Raw genomic sequence first — 17,574 nt, forward strand, 5'->3', positions numbered from 1 at the left:
ATATATATATATTATACATATATATATATATTTATATATATATATATATATATATATATATATATATATATATATATATATATATATATATATATATGTATATATATATATATATATATATATATATATATATATATATATATATATATATTTATGCATAATTGTAATGTACATAATACTATGATGGGATTATAATTCGTATGCATAGGTTTAAAGTAAATACTTTTTCATTTTAATACTTTTTTAATAAGACTTTTTATATTTGAACAACAAAATTTTAAAATACGTAAGACAGAAACTTAAAAACTACGTTTAAAACATTAAATATATTTAAAATAAGTCATTACGAGTGGTTGGTATTTACTTTTTATCGTTAAGCCTGCACATAGTAAATATTCAAAGAGTATGTCATTTTATGATTTGTTTGCTGGCATCAAGTAAATGTTATTTGCCGATCAAATATTTTTTATTTCGTTTTGTTTATCAAGGCCACATTGGCGCTATTCAGTAAAAAAATGCCGATATTATGGTAATATAAAAGATGTCGGCAAGATATCGAGCCAACGTCCATCGGGGTAATTGGTTATCTATAAAAGTAAAAAATAAACCAAATTCAAAACATTTTAAATTATAATTTTACAAACTTCTACAAACTTAACGTTTGAGTCGTTTTGCAATCATCTTTTAGCAGAACAATGCATAATTTTGTGATTAAAATATAAAGAAAAAAGTACAAAAACTTTTGATGATGCAGATTTGTTTAAATCGAAAATTTAACATTCTGATGATTGTTCTAATTTTTTAGAGATTTAGGTTTGATCCGCAAAAAGTTGTAAGCATGACGCATAAATATATTATTTTATGATAAATGCAATTAAAAGTATCTATTAAATATCCATATAAATTATATCTATATAAATTATATCCGTATAGATATCCATATAAATATAAATTTATAAATTCTAATATTAAAGCGTAAAACTTTTACCAAAAAACTCAGTACTAAATAATTATTGTTTGATATAAAATGCATGCTTCCGTATCGTAGTTATAACAATATATATACAAATAGTTACATTAAAATAAATAATCAATCGTTAAAAAATAGTTATACGGAACTTATTTACGGGGGTTTCGATGACACAAAATTTTTGTTTTGTTTTTTATTTTACATTTTCACTTCCAAGATAGCTGCAAGCAATCACTATTAGAGTTGAAAGATACTGGATGAAAAAGTATGATATTTATAAAGCAAGATAATGATTAACAGACGACTTAAAATATTTGAAATTAAATGAATCAGGAAAACAAGATGAAGGCAGCGAATTTCAAAGAAGAGATTTTCAAGAATAAAAGCTTGACAAATTTTTGGAGCACTAATGAACAGCCACAGTAAATTGATGAGACTTAATTGAATAACTAGTAACAAGAGAATGAACTTTAGTAGTTGATACAATTGACGCTAGCTCTTTAGAGCAGCCTCCATTTTATTATATATATATATATATATATATATATATATATATATATATATATATATATATATATATATATATATATATATATACATATATATATATATATATATATGTATATATATATATATATATATATGCGTGCATATATATATGTATTTATATATATATATATATATATACATATATATATGCTTGCATATATATATATATATATATATATATATATATATATATATATATATATATATATATACATATGCATATATATATGTATTTGTATATGTATATATATACATATGTATATATATATATATATATACATATATATATATATATATATATATATATATATATATATATATATATATATAAAGTAGGAACTTACCACGATGTGATAGTGGTTAGAGTTTGGCTGCAAAAGCAGCTCTAACTATGTTTAAAATGCAGAGAAAAGTAAGAAAGCGTACCATTGGATGATCCACCCCAGATAAAGGAACAGTATTGTAAACAAAGACGGTTTTGAGATTTATAGAGATTAAAAATAAAATCCGAAGTAAAAAAGTGGCGAGCACGATTCAAAGATTCAATGTTAGCAAACATTAATTTGGCATTCGATTTAATATATGGTTTTCGAGAAAACTCAAAAGTAAGATTTAAACTCAGAAGACTAAGTGTAGATTACTCATCGAGTACATTACCGTTCATAAATATAGGAAGACGTAAATTATTGCAAATAGTTCATAAATATACGAAGATCTAAATTATATAAAGATTAGCAAAAAAAAGTTGAGTTCTATCTTCTAAGTTAAAGTTCAGCAGCCACAAGAACCCCAGCAAAAATGACTTCCTTTAAAAGCTCAAATGCCCCCTTTTACCATTCAGAGTTTGTTGGCTTTTTATTAAAACGAGTACATCAGCGAAAAACGCCACCTTAGCTGTGAGAATTTTTAGGGGGTTGTTTATTTAAATTAAAAAGATTCAAGTGCTAGGGATAGAACCTTGAGGAAGAGTGATGTCATTCAACAACATCAGTTATACAAAGATTTGTAAAGAAAGATTCAAAATTTTTAAAGATGTTACGTGATGTATCGTTAGAGGAAAGTCTATGGAAAATACCAGCATGTCAACGTTTTCTAAGTGAACTTATGTCAAGAGTGATAATCTTTTAAGCAATTAACGTTAACAAATCAGCAGTAGAACGAAAAGTAAAAATCCATATTGATGACCAAATAGTAATTTGAAGATTTAAGATTCAAGATTAAGTTATTTAATATTTCAAGATTCAAATATCTTGCGTATGATAGTAAGAAAACTAATGGGATGGTAGTTAAAGGAGTCCTAATTGACCTTCAAAATGTTTTCAAACAGGTATAACAGATGCTGTTTCCAACAGGTTGAACATCAAGACTCTAATAAGCACTTGCTAAATAGTTTAGAAATTATAGACAACAGCTCTGGAGAACACTTCTACAAGACAATAACAGCTATGTTGTATGGACCACAATCTGTAGATTGTGGTCCATACAACAATCTACAGATTGTGAGTCCAAGAAGAAAGTTACTTTAGATTTGGAAGCTGAAGTGATGCGGAAGGTCAGGCCTTTTCACGCTTTACTTTGATACCTGTTGTATCAATTAAAGTGTAACTAGTTGAATCAAGAGATAATAATGATAAGATGTTAGAGCACACAAGTCAGACAAAATTTGAACTAAGAAAGAGAAGTAGAATAACAGACACAGCCATTTTTACAGATACTGTTATAACTCTCCAGAAGTCACGAGAAACTAATTTTTAAGACAAAATACGAGACTTCAAGACCTATAAATAGCGGGCTTTGAAGTTTGACAAAACCTTTCTAAAATGGTTTTTAACAGTTGTAAAAAGACGCATGTTTTCTGGAGGATTGTTTTGCTGAAAGATATGAATGTAATGATTACAGTTGTAAATTGCAGCAGCACAATGAGGGTAAAACATGGAGGAGAGTAAGGATGGACATTTTTTGAGGAATGAGAATCGTCGATAGGGAATTTAAGGCTTTATGCCAGTCTGAATCCAAGAATTCACGTAAGAAGCACATTTTTCAGAAGACAGATGAAAAAATTTTATTAAGGCCGATTATTAAAAAAAATCACGGAAAAAGTCCCAGTAATTTATAAAAGTTGTAAAAAATACAACGATAGGAGGATTCTGATGATAAAGTAGAATGCGATAATAACAAAAAGTCGAGTAGAGAAGGTAAATTATGCGAACTATCTGAAAAGCGAGTTAGAAAAGTGACTATCAGAGAAGTTTTAGAGATTGAAAAATGCAAAAGTTGAGGGCTTTATCGCTTTCAGAGTCACTGACTCAACAGCCAAGCCATATTGCGTGATGAGCATTGATGTCATCAACAATAACGATATCGGCTAAAGGATAAAGTTAGACAGCTCAGTCAATTTGATCAGAAATAAAATAGAGTACAGTTTTAAGATAAAAGAGAGCACTAGAAAACAAAGAGAATGGTTATAGATTGATGCGGTGCGTAACAAAAGCTCAAAAAAGAATAGTCCGTGGAATTAAACCTAGTATTCCTACAAATATGTGACTTCTTAAAAATGTAAATGCTAGTCCAATCATGTGACTATTTTGTGTTCACAAATTAAAATAAGATAATCATCAACACTAAGATTACAAGATGAGACAGACGAGCTTAAATTAGAGTAACAAAAAGCAAGTAGCTCTGATGAACTTTACAAGAGATAAGACTCAACAAAAGTATAATTTCTGCAAAGACCACAAATATTAGTGAAGGAGAGGTTCAGAAAACTTGGTTATGACGATGGTTGTTTTAAAAATTTTGGTAAATTAGTCATTTTTAAAATTGTTAAAGAAATTGATTCATAGCACAGATAGTGCTCAAAAAACGATTTAATAGTGCAAGCACTCGCCTCATTACTATTAATAAACTCTAAGCCGTATCAAAGTGCTCCGAATGTGGCCTCGACAATGCATACCAAAAAGACGAGCAGGGACACCATCCATGTGTAAGTTGGCTCTGCTAGTACTCTGCTACTTAATAACTGTTGATGGAATCAGCCTTTCTGAGGGCTACCACAATGTTCGGAAACCTGACTAGTAGCCGGCTTCAGAACCATAAAACTAATTTTCCTTATTAGGAGATAATAGAATGAGTTGCCTAGTCATAAAAACATGAACACAAGCAAAACCCATGCACTGATTGACGAAGATCCAGTATTAAACAATTTAAACTGGAAACAATGTTTTAAAATAAATTTGCACCAGCCTAATAGATAAGGGGAGGATGCAGGGCTGGTCAACAGATATAAATTGTTTACTCCTTAAGACTTTGCCTAGAAGATCTTTCACAAGACAGTAACCGGAAACATTTAACGTGCCTAAAATTAACTGCCCAAGATGAGTATTTTATTAGACATTATCTCTATTTTGTTAATCGTTAAAAATACACTCAAGAAAGTATGTTAATCAAACAAGTCTTTTTTACATCGGAAAATGCTATGCAGGTTCATCGAGTTGATATCAGCCATTACATCAATACCTAATTTTGCATTCTAGAAACTTGCAAACCTCTTTATTTACATTTTAAACAATTTTTTTCATGCTATTCTGCACAAAAAGAATTATGACTTAGTATGAGTATTTTGGCGCGCAGAATTAGATTGGATTTCCGGCATAGACCGTATTGCGAAGCGAATATAAAGTTGCGAAATGTGTGTTTAAACTTTACTTCTCAATAAAACTCGTTTTTTCACTTAAATTAAATAAATTTTAACAATGAAGACGCTTTGCTCTATTGTAAATTTTTACATATTTACTATTCGCATTGTTTATACTTGACAACTATCAATCTATCAACAAAAAACGTTTCAGTACAAAAATTACAAACGGTGCGAATTTAAAAATGTTAATCCATATTTGAGCACCCTGTGCTTAAACTAATAAAAATAAGGTATTATCTCAAAAGAATAACCGCCACGCTGATTTATAATTTCTTTTCCAAACGCGTTTAAAAGAAAGTAAAAGAATGCAACAAGTAATTTTTTTTTTACTATAAGTTTATAACATAAAATTTTAGTGCTTTTTTATGACATGTTACTTTTTATTAAAAATGGTTTTATTAAATTACTTTTTATTAAATATCGTTTTGAATATAAACTAAGTTTTAATTAACAGCAAGAATTCAAAAACAGTATTATCAAATATTTTTATATTTTAAATAAGTCAGCAACGCATTAATACAATTTTGTTTTTTTCTGTATACAGTTTATAGCTTTAACTTGATATTTTTCATATTTTACATAACAGATTGACATTCAAGATTTTATTACTTTTGCTTAAGGAAATAGTGTTGGAATTTGATACTAAACTTTTAGTTATTTAGATACTAGATCAGTGTTTCCCAACGTGGGGCGTAGGAAATTTCAGGGGACAATTCGATTGTTCGGGGGCAATGGAAAAAAAAAGGAGTCTTTTAGTCTAAATTTAATCTCATAGTCGAATCTCCAGGAAACGTCCATTATAAAGTGCATCATGTAAACTTTTTTCGCTGGAATGCGTTCGGAAAACTAAGATTTGCTTCGGTAAACTAGGATTTGGAAAACTTTTTCGGAAAACTTGGATTTGATTCGGAAAACTAGAATTTGAACTAGGATTAACAGTTACTTGTATCGTTCTATCAATGTGCGTTACCGTTAATTTGAAATAAAAGTAGTGCTGTGCTTATAAAAGCAGTGTTGTGCTTACTAGAAATAAAAGTAGTTGTTCGAATTTATCGTTGTTTTCAAATTTGTAATAGATTTTATGAATAAATATAAGTGACATTTAACTATAATTGGTAAATAAATATAACTGTAAATATACTTAATTATTTAGAATTTAGATGCCTCATAGAAAAATAAAGAAATATGTAATGATTGTTACAAAAACAATTCCCTCTGGACAATTATTTCAAACGCTAGTTCAGAATAACGATTAGCGATTGCGGAATAAGCAATTCCCTATGAGAATTGCAAGAAAACTTATTGCGAAAGTATTTCCTTGAGAGACTAATTCCGCACGAGGAATTTTCACTTAAAAGCTATAGCGCTAAACATAATAACAGTTTAAATAACAAATCGAGAAGACAACACACACTTTATATATAACTAGTTGTTTATAATTTAATATTTAAATATAGAAATAAAATAATTCAAAAACAAACGTGGGTTCTCTTTCAATAATAAATAAGAATACGAAACATTACAAAATATATACTTTTAATTTCCTAATTGATTTTAAAATTCATTTTTTAGCCCATGAGTAGTGCAAGCAAGAAAAAAATTCAGCAGTACTCGGAAGAGTATTTAAAATTTGGTTTCATACCTGCTGTTCATGATGCACGGTTACCTTTTTGTCTATTATGCCAACAATGCTTGAGCAGTGAACTTGGTAGCTAAAAATCTTTCTCCTGTTCTAAATAAAATAATGAACTTGGTTGTAAAATGCATTCATTCTATTAAAGCAAGTGCAAAACAAGAGCGCATTTTAAAATTATTTTGTGAAGAAAACAACGAAGCCCATGTAAGACTTTTACTTCACACTGAGGTAAGATGGCTTTCGAAAGGGAACTGTTTAAAAAGATTTATGGAACTGTTTGATACTCTTTGTGATTTTTTAAACGACAATACTGAAATGCAATATCTGTTAACGATCGATTCTAAGGCATATTTGAGTTACTTAATCGATATTTTTGAAAAACTAAATATATTGAATAAAGATCTTCAAGGAACAAATAAAACTTTTGTCAATGCAAAAGCGAAGATATTTGGTTTTATTACGTCTATTAAACTATTTGAAAACAACCTTTAACAAAAACAATTTGTAAAGTTTCATTGTCTTAAAAAATGTGAAGTAACTGATACCGTTATACTTAATATTGTCGAGCATCCAAAAAACTTATCAGCTGATTTAAAAGGAAAATTTTCCGATTTGAAAGAAATTGATTTTCCAACTTGGTTCATGCAATCAATTTTAGTTAATTTATCTCATATTTCAAATATGCAGTACCAAGAAGAATAAGCAGAAATGCAGAATGACGAGTCAGTTAAAACTTTTTTTAATATAAAATGATCGATGGCATGGTTTTTGAAGAGACCAAAATTAAATCTCCAAGCACAACACAATGTGCAAGAAAGCTATTATTACCGTTTCCTTCTTCTTATTTAGCTGAATGCGGATTTAGTGCCATAACTGATTTGTTACTTATAAAAAGAAATTGTCTGGATATAACACAACGGGGAGAACTAAAAATGAAGCTAACAAAATTGGAATCCAATATAAAATATCTTTGTAACCAGCATCAAGCACAAGAATCTCACTAAATTTCATTTATTTTAGACTTGAATACCTGATGTATTTTATTTTATTTACTTATATATTGCTTACTATATTTTGTTTACTTGAATTTTTTTGTTTAATAAATATTTTTTTTGATTTCTTCCTGCAGTATATCATTTATGTTACTTACGAAAAATTTATAATATTAAAAATTATTCATATGCAACATGGGGGGACTTTTCAGGTTTTTATGAGCTTTGATGGGGCATGACATTAAAAAGGTTGGGAAACACTGTACTAGATTGTTATATATTATTAGCACGGCCATTATTATGAGTTAATTAGGCGCTTATAATTATATTCAAAAAACTCAAATAAATCTACCATAGGGAAATAGATTTTCAAAAACAAATTTTGACAACGCCAATTACCTCATGTTCTATTTTATTACTTAAGTGTTCTCTTTTAATTCTAAACTCTTCCTTCGTTTCTTAATAAATGCTATTTATACATTTATTATAAATGCTATTTATACATTTATTATAAATGCTATTTATACATATTTTAGTCATCAAGTTTACTTTTTTCATTTAAGTGGGATCATATTTAAAAAGATAAAATATACAAACTATTTCATAATAAAATCTTGATACTATTATACTTAGATTGAAACTTTTTATACATCATGATTTATTTGCGAATTTAGTAAAAATGTACATAATACAACAGGGCTATACGGTAGGACTTTCGCCTTCTGTCTGCTCCGATCACATATTTTTTTTATCATTTATATTAATGATCTTTATAATGCTTCAAATTTAAAAACAGGAATGTTTGCTGGTGACACAAACTTTTTTTCTGTCTAGTAATAATATTATAACGCTCTTTAATGACATGAACATGAAGCTAATTAAAATTTCAAAATGGTTCAAGTTAAATAAGTTATCAGTTAACATAGAAAAAACTTTTTAAAAGATATGCCTCAAACATATATAGATAATATTCAAACAAAACAATCAAAAGTGATACTTTCTCTTGGTGTACTTATTGATGAAAAATCTGACATGGAAAAATCATTTTGAAACCTTGCGCAACAAAGTTTCGAAAAATATTGGAGTATTAAACAATGCGAGAAGTTTTGTAAATAAACACGCATTATTTCAATTTTATTACTCATTTATCTAATGCCATCTAAATTATTCAAATATCGCATGGGGTAGTGCTAAAAAAAGTCAATTAGATCCTCTTTATCGGCAACAGAAGCATATAGCACGACTAGTAAACTTTAAAGATGGTTTTACTAATGCAAAACCACTTTTATTCGACATTAATATTTTTAATATATGCCAACTAAATGTTTTTAACGTTAATTACTTTATATTCAAATGTAATATAAACTTAACTCTATTATCTTTTCAAAATTTATATGCAATAAAGCCCAAAAACAAATATGATCTAAGAAGTGACAATTTTATTGTTCAACATTATTCACGTACAATTTTTGGAAGGTCTCTTATATCTTGTCGCAGAGCTGTGGAAACAAATAGTTTTAAAAAATGTTGATTTTATCCTAAAGTTGAAATATTTTTACTTCAAAACTAAAATGAAAAAAGCTATTTTCTCAATAGATAGTATTTTCGATATATATATATATGTACATATATATATATATATATATATATATATATATATATATATATATATATATATATATATATATATATATATATATGTACATATATATATATATATATATATATATATATATATATATATATATATATATATATATATATATATATATATATGTACATATATATATATATATATATATATATATATATATATATATATATATATATATATATATATATATATATATGTTTAATAAATATATATATATTTAATAAATATATATATATACAGGGGGGGTGCAAAATTCCTTTTTTTTTTATGACTTCTGCGCATTCCTTTGTTTTTTATGACTTCTGCGCATATAGAAGGCATACTATCTACAAGTCTTTTTAATAAATCGTTTGGCAAAGCATTCCAACCAACAAGAAGAATTTGAAACAAATCAACTTCATTTTGTCATGTTTAATTGTTGCTTTGCATGTTTGGGGGTTTTTTTCAAAAAATTTTTTCCCTAATTAATTTCCAACAGTGAGATCGACCATTATAAAACAAAACAAAAAGAGACTCATCGCTCCAGAAAACTTTAGCCCATTGTTCACATGTCCAATCTTTGTGCTCAATGCACCACTTTAATCGTTTTTTTCGATTGATTTCACTAACAAAGGGTTTTTTAATTTGCTTTCCAGAAAAAAAAATCACCTGATGCTTTTATTCTGCAAAATATTATCCACTTTGAGATATTAGTAAGGTTCAAATCTTGTTTTATCTCAGAACATGTGATTTTACGATTTTTTTTGACAGCGTTAAGAATTAAACGTTAAGCAGACCTTTCAGTTGAGTTTTCTCGTTTAAAATGCTTTCCAATGCTTCTGTGAGACTCTCCTTGGTCAACAGCTTCAATAATTCGTCCAATTTCTACATCCGTTAGATGTTTTCTTAAATATTAAATGTGTCCGTATTAATCCGTTTATTAAAGATTTTATTTATGTAAATATTAGTTTATATATAAACATACCTTCTCTGTCTTAAATTTTTCACTGTCACATCCAATTTTTTTTGTTTTCTTGATTATACATTTTATACTTAAAATAAAGAAAAAATATTAGTGTGGCTTTTTTTTTGCACCCCACTGTATATATATATATATATATATATATATATATATATATATATATATATATATATATATATATATATATATATATATATATATATATATATATATATATATATATATATATATATATATATGTATATATATATATATATGTATATATATATATATATATATATATATGTATATATATATGTATATATATATATGTATATATATATATGTATATATATATACATGTAGTATATATATATATATATATATATATATATATATATATATATATATATATATATATATATATATAAATATATATATATATATAAATATATATATATATATATATATATATATATATATAGATATATATGTAATATATATATATATATATATATATATTGTCAATCTCAATCTGAAAAAATGCATTTTTTCACTTGATAATATATTCAGATACTTCTAATATGTTGATAATTGTTATTTAACATCGACTTTAGTACATACAGTCGACTCTCGATATCTCGAATACTTGATATCTCGAACTTTTGAGTATCTCGAACTTTTTTAGCGGTCCCATGGACATAACGTACTAGTTTAGGCTAAAATCCTCTCGATATCTCGAACCTTATTATCTCGAACTTTTTGGTATCTCGAACAATATTTTCGGTCCACAGGGCAATTTTCTCTCTTTATCTCGAACTTTTCAACATTTTTTTTTTCAAAAATGTTTTAATAAAATTTAATTTTTTTAAATTCCATTTTTCGAAAAAAAAAATTTTTTAATTCGATTTTTAAATTCGATTTTTTTTAAGAATCGAATTTCTGAAAAGTTTTCCTTTAATATATAATTTATTCTTTTTGTCAAACGCAGCAACATGCCGCTCGTTAAACGAAAACTCACGAACAAATCTATAATAGAAAAATGCAAGGCATTAAAAGACCTAGAGACTGGGATGTCTAACAAAGAGGTTGCCAAAAAGTATGGAGTCCCAAAGAACACATTATCAACCTGGATTAAAAATAAAACCAAGTTATTAACCTCACTGGAAAAAAATGGCACAAAATCTAAACGGAAGAAACTTCATAGTGGTAATTTCAAAAATGTAGACAAGGCCATATACACGTGGTTCGTTGCAAAAAGAAGTCAACAAGTACCAATTGATGGTACCATACTAAAAGAAAAGGCACTCAAATTCGCAGAAGCATTAGGAGAGTTGGATTTTAAAGCATCTGATTGTTGGTTTCATAATTGGAAAAAAAGGTCAGTTAAATTTTGTCAAATCTTGTTCAATTTTAATATAAACAAATAACATGTATCTGTTTATATTTAATTTATTTAGTTTTTTAAACGTGTAATTAAAATTCCATTATTCTGTTCCTATTTTTAGGAACGGCATCAGCTTTAAAATAATCTCAGGCGAAAGTGCCGCCGTGACGAATAATATGACTGCTTCGTGGAATGAAACTACACTTCCAACATTGCTTTTGAATTACAAGCTTGAGAACATTTTCAATGCCGATGAGTTTGGACTATTTTACCAGTGCCTACCAAACAAAAGATACCATTTATCATGAGAAAAATGCTTTGGGGGAAAAAATAGTAAAGTCAGACTAACAGGGATAGCAGCAGGGAGTGCAACGGGAGAAAAATTACCTATGTTTGTTATTGGAAAATCTAAAAACCCACGGTGTTTTAAGCACATTAAACAACTTCCTTGCACATATAAAAATCAGCTTAAAAGTTGGATGACCGGAGACCTGTTTACGGAATAGGTAATGAAACTTGACTCATTTTTTCGTGCTCAAGACAGGAAAGTAGCACTCCTGGTGGATAACTGTTCTGCCCACCCACACATTGAAGGGCTAAGCAATATCAACCTAATATTTTCCCCCCTAACACCACATCTGTCCTTCAGCCTACGGATCAAGGCGTAATACGAAGTCTTAAAGCTCATTATCGTCACAAAATTGTGCGTTTGTGTATCAAGGATGTCGATAATAACGAACCCATGCCAAAAATTTCTATACTTCAAGCAATGAAAGATCTTGTTTCTTCGTGGAATGCTGTGTCGAAGGAGACTATCATCAACTGTTTTAAAAAAGCTGGTATCAGCAAAACAAACAAGAGTATTGAAGAAGCTGATGATGATCATTCTTTTAAATTTTTGACAGAAGAACTTAACCGTTTGCGAGAGTTAGATCCTCGAGCCGTCCAAGAAGATCTCTCAGCGGAATCTTACATTGGTTTAGATTGCGATGTAGTAACCACCGGTTCACTTGCTACTGATGCTGAAATCATTGCTCAGATTTTAGACCCTAATTTTTAAAACAACAATAATGAAGTTGAAGATAGCTTTGACGGAAGTAATGACGACGAAGCCCCGCCACGCCCATCTGATATTCAATTAGAAAATGCTTTTGAAACGCTTCAAAATGCTTCGCAATACTGCTCAAATTACGGAAATGAAATACAATCTCTAGCACTAAAACTTGAGGATTTAATGAAGATGGAAAAAATGGATAATTTGAAGCAATATTAGATAACATATTTTTTCCAAAAGTTGTAGTTTTTGTTGTTAATGATTTTTGCCAGAAAAATAACTTCTTTTTTAACGAAAGTCGGGCGATTTTGCTTATTTTCAACCCCTTTCTTGATATCTCGAACTCTCGATATCTCGAACTTTTTTTCCGGTTTCCTTAGTGTTCGAGATATCGAGAGTCGACTGTATTTTTGTTTTAACTTTTACCTTATTTTTGAGTATGTTATATTTGTCTTTATTTTGCTTGTTTGTATTTTATAAGGTTCTGACGACAAGATCTTGTGATCTTTCGGATCCTAGCTTGTATCTCATTATTAGCAGCTTATGTATGTGCGCATCTATCTTCACATCTGTAAATGTATATATGCTTATATTTATATAGCGTAATTTGGCGCAACTTCGTCAAGCAGTACAACTTCGTCAGCTGCTGTGAAATTAATTTTTTTTTTGAATTCAGTGTTTCGAAGTTCAACAGTCAAGTAAATCGATAGCTTCAATCGCAAATTAATTTTAATGACAGTAATAGATTATTTTGTGCACGTAATAGATAATAACAAAAAAAAAAAAAAAAAAAAAAAATTATTTTCTAATGACATCGCTAATTAATTGAATGACAGAAATAGATTATCCTGTGTACGTAATAGATCATTTTAGGTATTTATAAACGGCGTAAACGTTGGTGTAAAATTGTTTTTTCCAGTGTATATCAAAATATCTACAAAATGCCTAAGAAAAATAAGAAAGCAATCGGAGGACGGAATTACCAGCGTTATGATCCAAGTAAGGTTGAGAATGCTCTTTGAGATATTGGTAATGGAATTTCAGTTGCATCTGCCAGCAAGAAACATTCAGTGCCGCGTACAACTCTTCAAGACCAGTTGCATGGTTGAAATAATAATACAGTTGGGCATCCTACTGCTCAAAACGCTACTGAAGAGAAAATTATTGTGAAGACGTTGGTTGAATAGACGAAGTGGTTCTATTAGTTGACAAAGTTTGATATCCGGCTCATAATCCAAGGTTATTTGAATAAAGAATGTAATCGAATTTGCCGACAACATGCCTGGTGAAAATTTTTAATTTTGACGAAACCCACTTGACCGACAATCCTGGTGCTAGGAAAGTTGTAGTTTTATTTGTAAATTCGTACAGTACATTTGTGATCGGTGTTTAGAGGACTCAGTTTGAATATTGTTTTCTGGAACATTATGTAATTGTAACGATATAGTAAATGTTGTTGTATCTTCACTGACTATAATTAAAAATGTTTTTCCAGGTCAAGCCTCACTCTCCTCCATGGTTTTCTTCAGACTGTGCTGCACATATTTATCAGCAAAACAATTTTCGAGAAAGCAGACGTCTGTTTATTACTGCTAGAAACCATTGTAAAAAGATTTTGTCTAACGCCCGCTGTTCTCAGGTCATAAAATCTCGTATCTCATCTCAAAAGTTAGGCTCTCATGACTTCTGGAGAATCTTTAATAGTATTAATAATGAGGGCAAATCTTTAATTCCACCTCTCTTGTATTGCTTAGACTTTGTCACCTCACCTTAAGACAAAGCTGAATTGTTTGCTAAAAACTTTTCATCAATATCGTCTCTTGATTCCACTAGTTGCGTTCTACCTGATATGGCCAACAAAGAGGTTGATCCATTGCTTGACATTCTTATCACTCCAGTTTCTGTATCTAAAGTGATTTTCTGCCAAGACTCTTCTATAGCTTGTGGCCCGGACAACATATCTGTTTTTTTTTTTGCAGAAATGTCCTCTGGAGATGTCGTCTATACTCTTAAAACTATTCAATAAGTGCTTATCAGAGTCTTGTTTTTCAGCCTGCTGGAAAGCGGCATCTGTTATCCCTATCTTCAATCATTCTGGAGAGCAATCTGATTCGTCTAACTACCGTCCCACTGGTCTTCTTCCTAACATAACCAAGGTTTTTGAATCTTTAATTAACAAACACTTAATTTCTTTTCTTGAATCTAATAACTTACTATTTGACCATCAATATGGATATCGATCTTCTCGTTCTACAGCTGATTTGCTAACAGTAATAACTGATAGGTTTTATCGTGCATTAGAAAAAGGTGGAGAGGTTAAGGCCATTGCTCTTAACATTTCAAAATCTTTTAATAAAGTTTGGCATGCTGGTCTTCTTCATAAGTTTTCTTCTTATGGTTTATCTGGCAACATCTTTAAGATTATCGAATCCTTCCTTTCCAATCGTAGTAAAAAAGTTGTCCTTGATGGAAAACACTCTTCGTCATATTTTGTAACTTCAGAGGTTCCTCAAGATTCTATACTTGGCTCTATACTCTTTTTAATTCACATTAACGATCTTCCAGATATTCTCAAATCTAAGATGGCATTGCTTGATGATGATACTACCATTTATTCTTGTTGTGATAAAAAACAAATACTCTATGATTGCTTGGAGGGGGCATTTAAGCTTGAAAATCTCAATTCTGCTACAGAATGGGACTCAGAGTGGCTGGTGAACTTCAATGCAGATAAAACTCAAGTTTTTTCAGCCAATCGTTATCGCAATAATTTAGATCTTCCTATATTTATGAACGGTGATGAACTCGATGAGTCAACTACTCTTCATCTTGTAGGATTAATTCTTACTTCCAAACTTTCTTGGAAACCATATATCAAGTCAGTTGCAAAATTAGCATCTGCTAAGGTTGCATCACTTTATCGAGCTCGTCACTTTCTTACTTCAGATTCTATTCTCTATCTCAATAAATCTCAAATCCGGCCTTGTATCGAATGCTGTTGCCATATCTGGGGCGGACCTTCTAATGATGCCCTTTCTTTTTTAGACAAGCTGAAAATCGAATTGTAAATATAGTTGGACCTGCTCTTGCAGCCAACCTCTAACCATTATCACATCGTCGTAATGTTGCTTCTCTTTTTCTTTTCTACAAATACTATAATGGGCACTGCTCTAAAGAACTAGCCCATTTAGCATCTTGTGCCATCTACTAAAACTTATTCTCGTGTTACTCGTCATTTAATAAAGTGACATCCTTTTTTTGTGGCTGTTCCTAAGTGCTCCAAAAACGCTTATTCGTCTAGTTTTTTCCTCGAACATCAGCTCTTTGAAAATCGCTTCTTTTATCTTGCTTTCCCGATTCATTTAACTTGCAATCCTGTGGCTGCTTGCAGCCCTGTTGGAAACGAAGATGTTAAAAAAAAAAATCCAGAGCCTTGTTTTTTAATACACATAAGACTGTTTGCCAAACTTAAAATTTTGTAAATTAATTTCATTTTTTAAGATCACTACAGTATCAACGTAAATTAAGGAGATTTTCATTTCTTTTATTATTTTTGATATCTTTGCAGTGTCATAAATACTGAATTATAATTAAAAACTTGCCGAAGTTGCACAAGAGCTGCCAACTTCATAATAAAGTAATAGTTCGGCACATGACGAATTAGCCCCTAAGTCAGGGCACCTTTGTCACTCTTCATAATTATATTTCAACTACTTTATTATTCAAATAGAAATTAAAAAATAAGTGGAACGTTAAGGGGAATGCTGCTTTGTAACAAAACTAATAGGCACATTTTATTTTTCCTTTCTGAAATCATTACCAAGAAAAAAATAAGTTTCAAATTTGACGAAGTTGCCCGAATTACATTATGTATATATGTGAGTGTTTTTTTCTTATTTTAATTATGCTGATATTGAAAATTTTTTTAATATTAACCTAACATATATGAAATATACGATTGTACTGTGACATTTTTATGTAAGCAAAATTAAAAAAAAAAAACAGTACCTGTCTTAAATCTTTTTTATTTGGTTTTTGTTTAATCCAGAATATCTACTTTGATAGACTATAATTAAATATAGATATATTTAAAATGTATAAAATAGCTTTGTAATTTAAAATAAAAAAATTACTTTTAGTTTCTTCTTATCCAAAATATGAATAAATATAATGATGAACTATATTCTTATAACTTACTTATTAACTTATATATATATATACTTATATATATATGTATATATATATGTATATATATATTTATTTATATATATATATATATATACATATATAAATATATGAGTTACATCTTAATATAGACATATATATGAATAATATTTAAATATGAATATAAACATATATATCTATGAATATCATGCATTCATATAAATAAAGACATACATATATATATATATATATATATATATATATATATATATATATATATATATATATATATATATATATATAAATAAGTAGAAAATCACTTAATGAAAATTTCTTTCATTTAGCACTGTTTTAACAGTGTATAATAACAAAACAAAAACAAAAAAACTTTTTGTAAAGGGATTTTCTACTAATTTATAATTGCTCTGTACTTTTAAGAACATTGAGCACTCTATTTTGTAGAATACATTTTAAAGTTGCTTAAATATATATATATATATATATATATATATATATATATATATATATATA

General features: G+C 28.6%; 1 long non-coding RNA gene across 2 annotated transcripts in view; it reads left to right on the forward strand.

Annotated features, from left to right (window-relative positions):
- Positions 1-5,405: 5,405 nt before the first annotated feature.
- LOC136082894 (uncharacterized) overlaps positions 5,406-17,574 on the forward strand; it is a 74,235-nt gene continuing 62,066 nt past the window's right edge. For both annotated transcript variants that reach the window (XR_010639811.1, XR_010639812.1), the window contains exon 1: positions 5,406-5,530. This is a non-coding gene — a long non-coding RNA (uncharacterized LOC136082894). The remainder of the gene's footprint in view (positions 5,531-17,574) is intronic.

The sequence above is a fragment of the Hydra vulgaris genome, chromosome 08 (assembly GCF_038396675.1).
Source record: "Hydra vulgaris chromosome 08, alternate assembly HydraT2T_AEP".
NCBI classification, from domain to species: Eukaryota; Metazoa; Cnidaria; class Hydrozoa; order Anthoathecata; family Hydridae; genus Hydra; species Hydra vulgaris.